We start from the raw sequence: 8577 nt of genomic DNA, 5'->3' as shown, positions 1-8577 counted from the left end.
CAAAACTGATGCCAGTACCCCATCCCCAAAATACTCATCCATGAAGTCCAATGCAATTGGCTCCTTGATGCCCTTGATAAGGTTAGCATAGCTCTCCTCATGCGCTATCCTCTCTATATCCTTGTGCATCGTATGAGATACTAGCATGCTAGTCATAGGATCTCTCTCCCAAGGTCTAACATAGAAGTCATCAATATCTAAGACTAGATATGTTGTAGGATCAATTATGTAACTTGCATGAGGGCACCTTGATCTACAAGTCAACTATCAAGTAATGATCCAAGAGAAATGGATGACCACACCCGAGTACATAGGATCATGTCACATTGTAGACAGCTTGACAAAATGCTGACTCATGATCAAATGTGTGGCACGAAGATGTAAGGGCAAGGCATCCCATAACCTCTTTCATGTCTTATGATAGGGGGCTATGTATGGATCCACCCTAACCCCCTTATGTTAAACAACATGCCTATATTGTATCCAAAAAGTGCTCTACCCTATGGTCTACAATCATACGCCTCTATTGATCTTATCATCTAGGTGACCTTATGTCTCATCCAACCTATTGCTCTCCTAATCTAGAAAACTTCATGTCTCCCTTAACTATAACATCAATCTCTGAACTATTACTATGAGGTCAACTATTTTTGTTCTCCCTACACAACATCTGATATGCCATGTGACAGACATGCTTATGGACCTTTCAAGAAGAGAAAAGGCAGTTGGGATAAAGCCAAACCCTGATGTTGATGTATATATGAAGGTAACAAAGCCGTTAAGTTGTGGGTTTGCAAAAGCTTCACCTATATAGAAGAATCTAGTACAAATGCATGCCTCCATCCTAAGTGTGGCCCCCCAATGTACAATAGGTCATGCACATTGAGCTATAGGCTGCTCTTACTCCCTCCTCTATTTTAGCTCCACTATCAGGTTTCATACTACTATAATCTAATTGGAGTCCCAATATATGTCAAAAAATTGGATAGTGCTAAGCCTCATATAATGCAAGAAGAGTGAACACTCTATGGGGGCTCAAGGTACACAAGAAATTCCATGAGAGGGAGAAAGAGACACGTTGGGAACACTCAACCAATCTATTTCCAATATACCTCCAATCATATAATGAGAGGCCTCTTATATACAGAGCCTCAAGGACACCTTTACACATCATCAACTTATGTGGCATCCTTATCCTTATCTCTCCACCTCATATCTTATCTTCTAGTCTCTTCTTACCTCTCTCATGCAATCACATAGGATATTCTCTTGCACTCTTCTACCTTCTCAAGCATCACATATTTCAACACTCCCCCTTGATGCTAGGTCGCTCATAACCATATAAGGTCGTAAGGTCTCTAGCACACTCTCAGCTCAGGGAAGCATGGCTCCAACAACTTAACGGCTACACAATCCACTGTAAGTAAGTGTATGAGGGGCAAGATTATACCCTCTCCTACCACAATGCAGCCATACCAAGTGCTCAAAGGTACAAGCACCCTTGGTGATGACATGTCTCAAGCCCATTGTAGACCGACTGCCATGTCACCTCAACATGAAGCTTCTCGGGGAGTTCATCAGTGCCTACAACTCAGACTCTAATGGTAGCATTCTACATGATGCAATAGGGACCCCCCACTTCCACCACCTCAATGTGGACGTGGTGCACTCTGCCTTCGACCTCCCCGCCATTGCAAAAAAGTATTCACACAAGAAGAATTTCATGAGCCCCTTAGCAAGATCTGCAACTATGATAGGAAGAAGAGCAAGGGCATATCCACTTCTCCAAGCTAATAGTGCCTAAGCTAGATAAATAAGCAAGAGTGCTCTAGTGGTTGACCTAGGTTAAACACATGGAAGATCATCAATCAATAGTGCTGAACATCCTCGCGAGGTTAGCAGAGCCGCAGGTCACCAACTCAGCAGATTATTTCTATACACTGAAAGACCTAAAGACACATGGTTACATGCCCATTCTCTATACTGCATGTTGGCATAGTATCTGCCAATGGGATATGGAATCACTGACAAAGAATCCATTATACCCGTTCCAATAGATGAAGAGACGATGGTGACCAACCCCAAACAACCGAGAAGTGATCCAAGCGCTACCCCCTCCAGCCGTTCCTCTCAACAGCCACTTGATAGTCAACTACACGAACAATAGAAAGACCATCAAGTGCAGGAATTATTGATGACCCTTGAGGCCTCCAATCGACACCCTAAAGGCAAGACAACCATCCAAGACCCCATTGATGTGAAAAGGTTTCACGGGGCTGATACTATAAATATTGGCCTCCACCCTATGGCAACAAGCATTCCCCCCATCCACTCTACTCCACAAACTATAGCCACTACCCCAATACAGTCCCAAGATTCCACATCATTTGTCATAGGATCTTCCTCTTCTCCATGGGCCATGAGCTCACAGAAGCCCAACAATTTTGTAGCACACCTGAGTGCCAAACACTTGGAGGCTACAGTGACATTGTCGGCTGAATAGCAATCACAACCAGACCACATGGAGCTCCAACTGTTGGATACAATGGCCTAGATCCCTCAGGTTTTGTGCATAATTTTGCAGTGAATGCAAGAGCATGCCTCCCAACTATCCTCCTCTTTACTACAAGCACAAGTTAGGGTCCGTGACACCACACCCTCTTGCTCGCCACACAAGTTACTGGGCAAATTGCCCTTGACAGAGCAGAGGAGTACATGGCAAAGGTCAAAGAGTTGGAGGTTTTTTGAGTTTGGTACAAACCCAGTTGACTATGTGTTTCACAAAGTCAATCTAGGCTTTTGACGCATGTGCAGTATCCATTTCTAAGTGTGGCTCCAATTTTTATTCCTCCCCCCCACCATTCTCTTCTAGTTAGATTAGACCACTTGCTGATCATCAGTCACTATATCACACAAGGAAAAACTCAGGTATCATAGGATGTTCCTTTGAAAGTACTTCCAATGGGGTTCCTGTAGCATGCTCCTGTTTGATACAACTATTGTCTTGAGTGGCACTCCTCACATTGGTTTCTCAATGGTGGGAAAAATCCTCCCAATCCACCTCAGTGCCATGAATGCATGTTGCATATGCTCGGGCCAATACAGTGCCTCATCGGCTTGAGAAATAAAGTTTTCATAAAATTCTTTCCTAAGGTTTCCAATGTGATAGCCTCGTCGACTTGCCTTGTCCAGGTTGCCCCAAGTGTCTTGCATCGACTTATCCATGTCTTGGTAGACTTATGGCCTAGCCTTAAGGAAAATCTTCCACCCATGCTTCACCCCAGTTGGAATTGCAAGGGTTTGAAGTGCCTTGCCTTTCTCCTTTGTTACAATCCTCTTTATTGGAGAGAGGATCTGAGGCTCTTTCTTGGGTTTACTGATCTTTCTTGGAAACTTCAGGTTTTTCTTCGGAGACATGTTTGCTTCCGTTTACAAATAATGTTATGGATCAGCCATATGTAAAGTTGTATGCAAAGGAAAAACTTGAAAAATAAGAAGAGGAGAGAGACGAGAGAGAGAGAGAGAGAGAGAGAGAGAGAGAGAGAGAGAGAGAGAGAGAGAGAGAGAGAGAGAGGGGGGGGGGGGGGGAGGGAGGGAGGGAGGGAGAGAGAGAGAGAGAGAGAGAGAGAGAGAGAGAGAGAGAGAGAGAGAGAGTCACCTTTTGTAGCTCACAAAAGTCATATACAGAGGTAAAAGTCAAGAAAGAAGAAGGAAGAGAGAGCGAAATAGGGAGAGGGATAGAGAGAGAGAGAGAGAGAGACTCAAACAGTCGCCTTTTGATTTTATAATCCCACTGACTAACATGTGCTCTCTAGCCCATATGCAGTTCTTCTTTGTCTAGAAGAAAAGAAACCTTCAACAGTTCAACCAACTGGTTGACATGCAAGAATGAGGTGGCTAGAGGTCATAGTGAGAATGAGGTGGTTGAGAGAATCCTAAACCTATGTGCACCTAAAAATGAAAGGAACCTTTAACAAGTCCAAAAGATTCTGCTATATCTTAAGTTTGTCTGGCATGTGTGCATGATAATGTGTGCATGCATTAACATGAATCTTTTTAAAATAGTACTAATATATAGGAGTAAATTTTTGCCATTAGTCTGTAGTGTGCTTTCACCCAATGTTTAAAAACTCTCTCTTGAGGGTATATCTTTGATGATGGTGGACAAAATTTTATTCCTTATAAACTAGTACATTGAATATAAAAGAAATTTCAAATAAGATGCACGGGGTAGCTTCCATGACTAGTTTGTAGCTTCATATGGGCTAGGGTAGATGGGACTTAGCTCGATGGATATTGGTCATCTTATAGCTAGCCAGCTCAGCCCTCAATACTTGAAAGACATCCCATATAATGTGCTAGTAAGTGTCTACATTCTCACTACATTCACATTACTAAAGACCCTTTTACCTTTCTTTTTTCTAGGAAAAACTTGTATTTGCAATTTTCACAAATGAGAAGCATGAAAAAATTATCCTTTGAATGCTTAATCATGTCATTTGAAGGACACATGTGGGTCAACCCACACTGGTGTTGCATGGGGAAGTTGGTCATTCCTCGTTGTAATAAGACAAATATTGATGGGTATCTAAATCACAATGGGACATAGATTCATGCTAGGTTGCATTGCAATTGGAGTAGTGTAAGCCTCTATTTTAGGGGGCACATGCTTTTTTTTACTGCATGCAAAGTTGATGGATTTTCAATATGTTTATTCCAAATTCAAGGCTCCACATACAAGACTTTGTGTGCCTTTAGGGCACTATGATCCCAACATGTTGTTAATAGATTTTATGGCACACATCATTGATGTATTTTCACTAGGTTAATGCCAAATGTATGGCTCCACATCTTGTAATGGGATAAGACTTTGTGAGCCTCTACAGACCTATGTTCCCAACCACCATGCCAATAAATAGGTCTACACATGCAACTTTTTATTATATGCCTCTAGGGGCATGCACCTAGAGTTGGGTGGGTCCACCACTGATGTTGTATGGGGAAGTTAGGCATTGGCAATCTGAATGTGACCAAAATTTGTGTGCCTCTAAATAATAACAACGGAAAATTAAAAATTCATGCTAGGTTTTGTTGCATTTGGAGTAGCTTGAGGCCTTCTTTTATGGTGCATGCTTTTTTTTACTGCACATGTCAATGATGGATTTTCCATAGGATAAGTCCGAATGTAGAGATCTATGTCTTGTAATGCGATAAATGGTTGTGCATATAGGGAAATATGGACCCAATAATCATGCCAACTATTTACATGTTTCAAGAAAATTATGAGTGGCATGCACTAGGACATGTGTGGGTCCACCAATGTTGATACTGCATGGGGAAGTTCGGCATTGGCAATCAAAATGGGATCTAAATTGATTGGCCTATAAACCACAATGGGAAAAATATTCATGCTAGGTTTCATTGGATTTAGAGTAGCATGAGGCGTTGTTTTACGTTTCCCAAGCATTTTCTTACCGCATGTCCACTGATAGCTTTTTAGTAGGGGAAGGAGAGGTCCATATCTTGTAATAAAAGAAATGGTATGAATATAGGGTAATATAGGACCAACCACTACAACAAATCTTTTTCCATAAATTAGTTTGCACATTCACATTTTTTAGGAAATTCCTAGTGGCATGCCTTGGGACATGTGTGGGTCCACAAATAGAGTGAGATTACTATACATGCTGAACCATGAACATACGATGTGTATGATACTTTGGATAGGCCTTAATGTGAATAAGAATAAGACTTTTGCAATGTATCATACCATTAGAGACACACAAATAGGCTAGAATCACATCAATGCATACTTTTATTACTCATGCATGATGTGTGGTAAGAAACAAGCTCGAAATAAGCAAACATGCATGCCCAACCATGCCAATGATATCATATGGGTGTGATAACATGTATAAGGATTAATGTGAGTAAGAGTAAGGCATGTAAAAGTCATACCCATCAAAGACAAACACATACACTAGAAGCACACCGATGCATATTTTTTAACACTCATGCATGGTACATGGTAAGAAATAAGCAAATATGCACTGCCAATCATGCATATGATATTTGATGGGTATGATACTTTGTAGAAGCATTATTCTAAGTAAGATTGAGTCTTATGCTAAGTATCATATGCATAAGAGCCACACATAACTAGATGCATACCGATGCATATTTTTTAATACTCATGCATGATGCATTCCAAGAAGCAAGAAAAGATGCATGCCCAACCATGAAAATGATATCCAATGGGTATGATGTTTTACACAGGTCCTAATGTGAGAATAATTAAGGCATGTGGAAAGTATCATACCCATCAAAGACACATGCACATATGCTAGAAGCAAACCAACATATTTTTTTAACACTCATCCATGATCCATGCTAAGAAATAAGGAAATATCATGTCCAACAATGCAAATAATATGATATTTTGCACAAGTTTTGATGTCTATAAGAATAAGGCTTGTGAAAAGTATCAAATTGTAAAGCAATTTTTTTGCTGCTTGTTAATGCATTAACAGCCTATGGGGTTAGTGCTGATCCTAAGGGACACAAGTGATTGCAACCCTTTAATCCAACATTTGCAATGGCATTCATTGTATATCCATGGAACCAAGTGTCTCTTGATTATTATGCATATTCATGGATTCTGATACACTGTGTCTTCATTATTTTCTACATACTCTATGTCACATGTGTGAGGTACTCGATCAAGCGAGCGATGTCAAGTGAGCAGGACCAAATTAGCAAGCAAGAACAAATGAGCGAAGTAGAAATATTTTTGCTAACAACATGTAATCTCATTGTATGTATGTACTCATCATTAATAAAGATTTATAGTGCTTCCTTAATATTGAGCACATGATTATAACATGAGTGTACATTGGTGATAGTGTTCTAAATTCTCATGAGATGAACTTGACTAGAAATGGTTTGGTTATCATTAGATACTATATAGTTGAAGTGCATCATTTGATAAAAACATAACCTCACTATATGTATGTCCTCATCATTAATACAGATTTATAGTATTACCATAATTTTGAAGATGATTACAACATAAGCTTGCAAGTCTACAATAGTGATAGTGTAATTATTTATTCTCATGAGATGAACTTGCATAGAAATGATTTGGCTACCAATAACTAGTACATATTTGAAGTGGATAATTCAATAAAAACTTCAACATTGAACATGATCATAATATAATATTGAAAGTCTACCTTAGTGAAAGTGTTCTATATATTTTCATCATATGAACTTGCATAGAAAATATTTGATTGTTTTTGGCCCAATGTATAGATAGATTCCTAACATGCTTTGGATTATGGGCAACCTAGCTCTAAATCTAGTGCAAGAAACTAGCAAAAGTTCTATTAAATTTATATTTTTATTCGTTAAGGTTTACTAAATGATGCAAAAGGTCATGATAATCATCTAAATCATGCCTTGCCATTCAATTTGATATGTAACATGATCCCATTTGGATTTGTAAATCAAAAGATATAGGAGATCAAAATTCTCATGCTTTGGGCCAAAACAAGGAGCGCGTTAAGCATGATTTAGATAATTATCATGACCTTTTGCACCATTTAGTAAAGCTTCATGCATCAAAATGTGAATTTAATAAAATTTTGGTTGAATTGTTGCATCGGATCTAGAGGAAAGCTTACCTAATTGGGACCATGTCAATATGTTATCTATTTTGGCCTCATTTTGGCTTCTACTATTGATTTCTATAAGCAAAGATTGATTTGTTTTGGATAATTCACTTTAAAGAAAGGGATGTACTTACTCTTTAGATTTTGTTGGATTGGTGGGATGTAAGAGTGAGTCATTGGGGAGGGATGTTTTTGCAAGAACACAAAAACATCGGCTTTGTTAAAAGAGTGAATAGAGGTTCAAAAATGAAGCATTTGCACATGCATGTAATGCAGACTATTCCATTCAAGGAGTCCTAGGAAACTTTTGACTTATACGAAAGGTTTCATTGGTGATATCACTTACATTGGTGGAGAGAGAGAACTTGATTATGGAGGATTACTAAAAAGGGAGCGTAGAAAAGTGAGCAAAGATAGGGTGTGCCTTTACCAATAAAGCCTTGGCAATGACATAGGTCAAACTCTCACATGGACTTTTGAAGAACTGAGATAAGGATTGGTAGTAGTCGGTGTGTATGTCAGTATAGGGGTCAGTATATACCGAGCCCTATACCAACTAAGATTTTGTCGTCTGCACCAACACTTTCCACTCCCGCCAACTGCACGGACAATTTTTGTACTAGCGTCTATGAAGCATCGGTAGATAGTGTTGGAAAGAGGCTCGTGTCTTGTAGTGTTGCTCCATGTAGCTTCTGAAAAAACTCTTTGGGATTATGCTTAAGGTTCTTAAAAATTTCATTGCTCTTGAGAAATTCTCTTGTCTTGTTTCTCACCATCTGCTTGTAGACTTTAGTTTTATCTTCCTTCTCACCTCTGTTGGCTATTTTCCATGCTTTGTTGCTACTCTACATTCCTGGCATTTTTCCTTCCCTTGCTCTATATGAATTGCATGTATGGGTTGTTTTCT

This window comes from Dipteris shenzhenensis, chromosome 25 (assembly GCF_047967505.1).
Source record: "Dipteris shenzhenensis isolate YYH24624 ecotype China chromosome 25, Dip_SZ_1.0, whole genome shotgun sequence".
In the NCBI taxonomy this organism is placed as follows: domain Eukaryota; kingdom Viridiplantae; phylum Streptophyta; class Polypodiopsida; order Gleicheniales; family Dipteridaceae; genus Dipteris; species Dipteris shenzhenensis.
Note: the sequence above shows the minus strand (reverse complement) of the source record.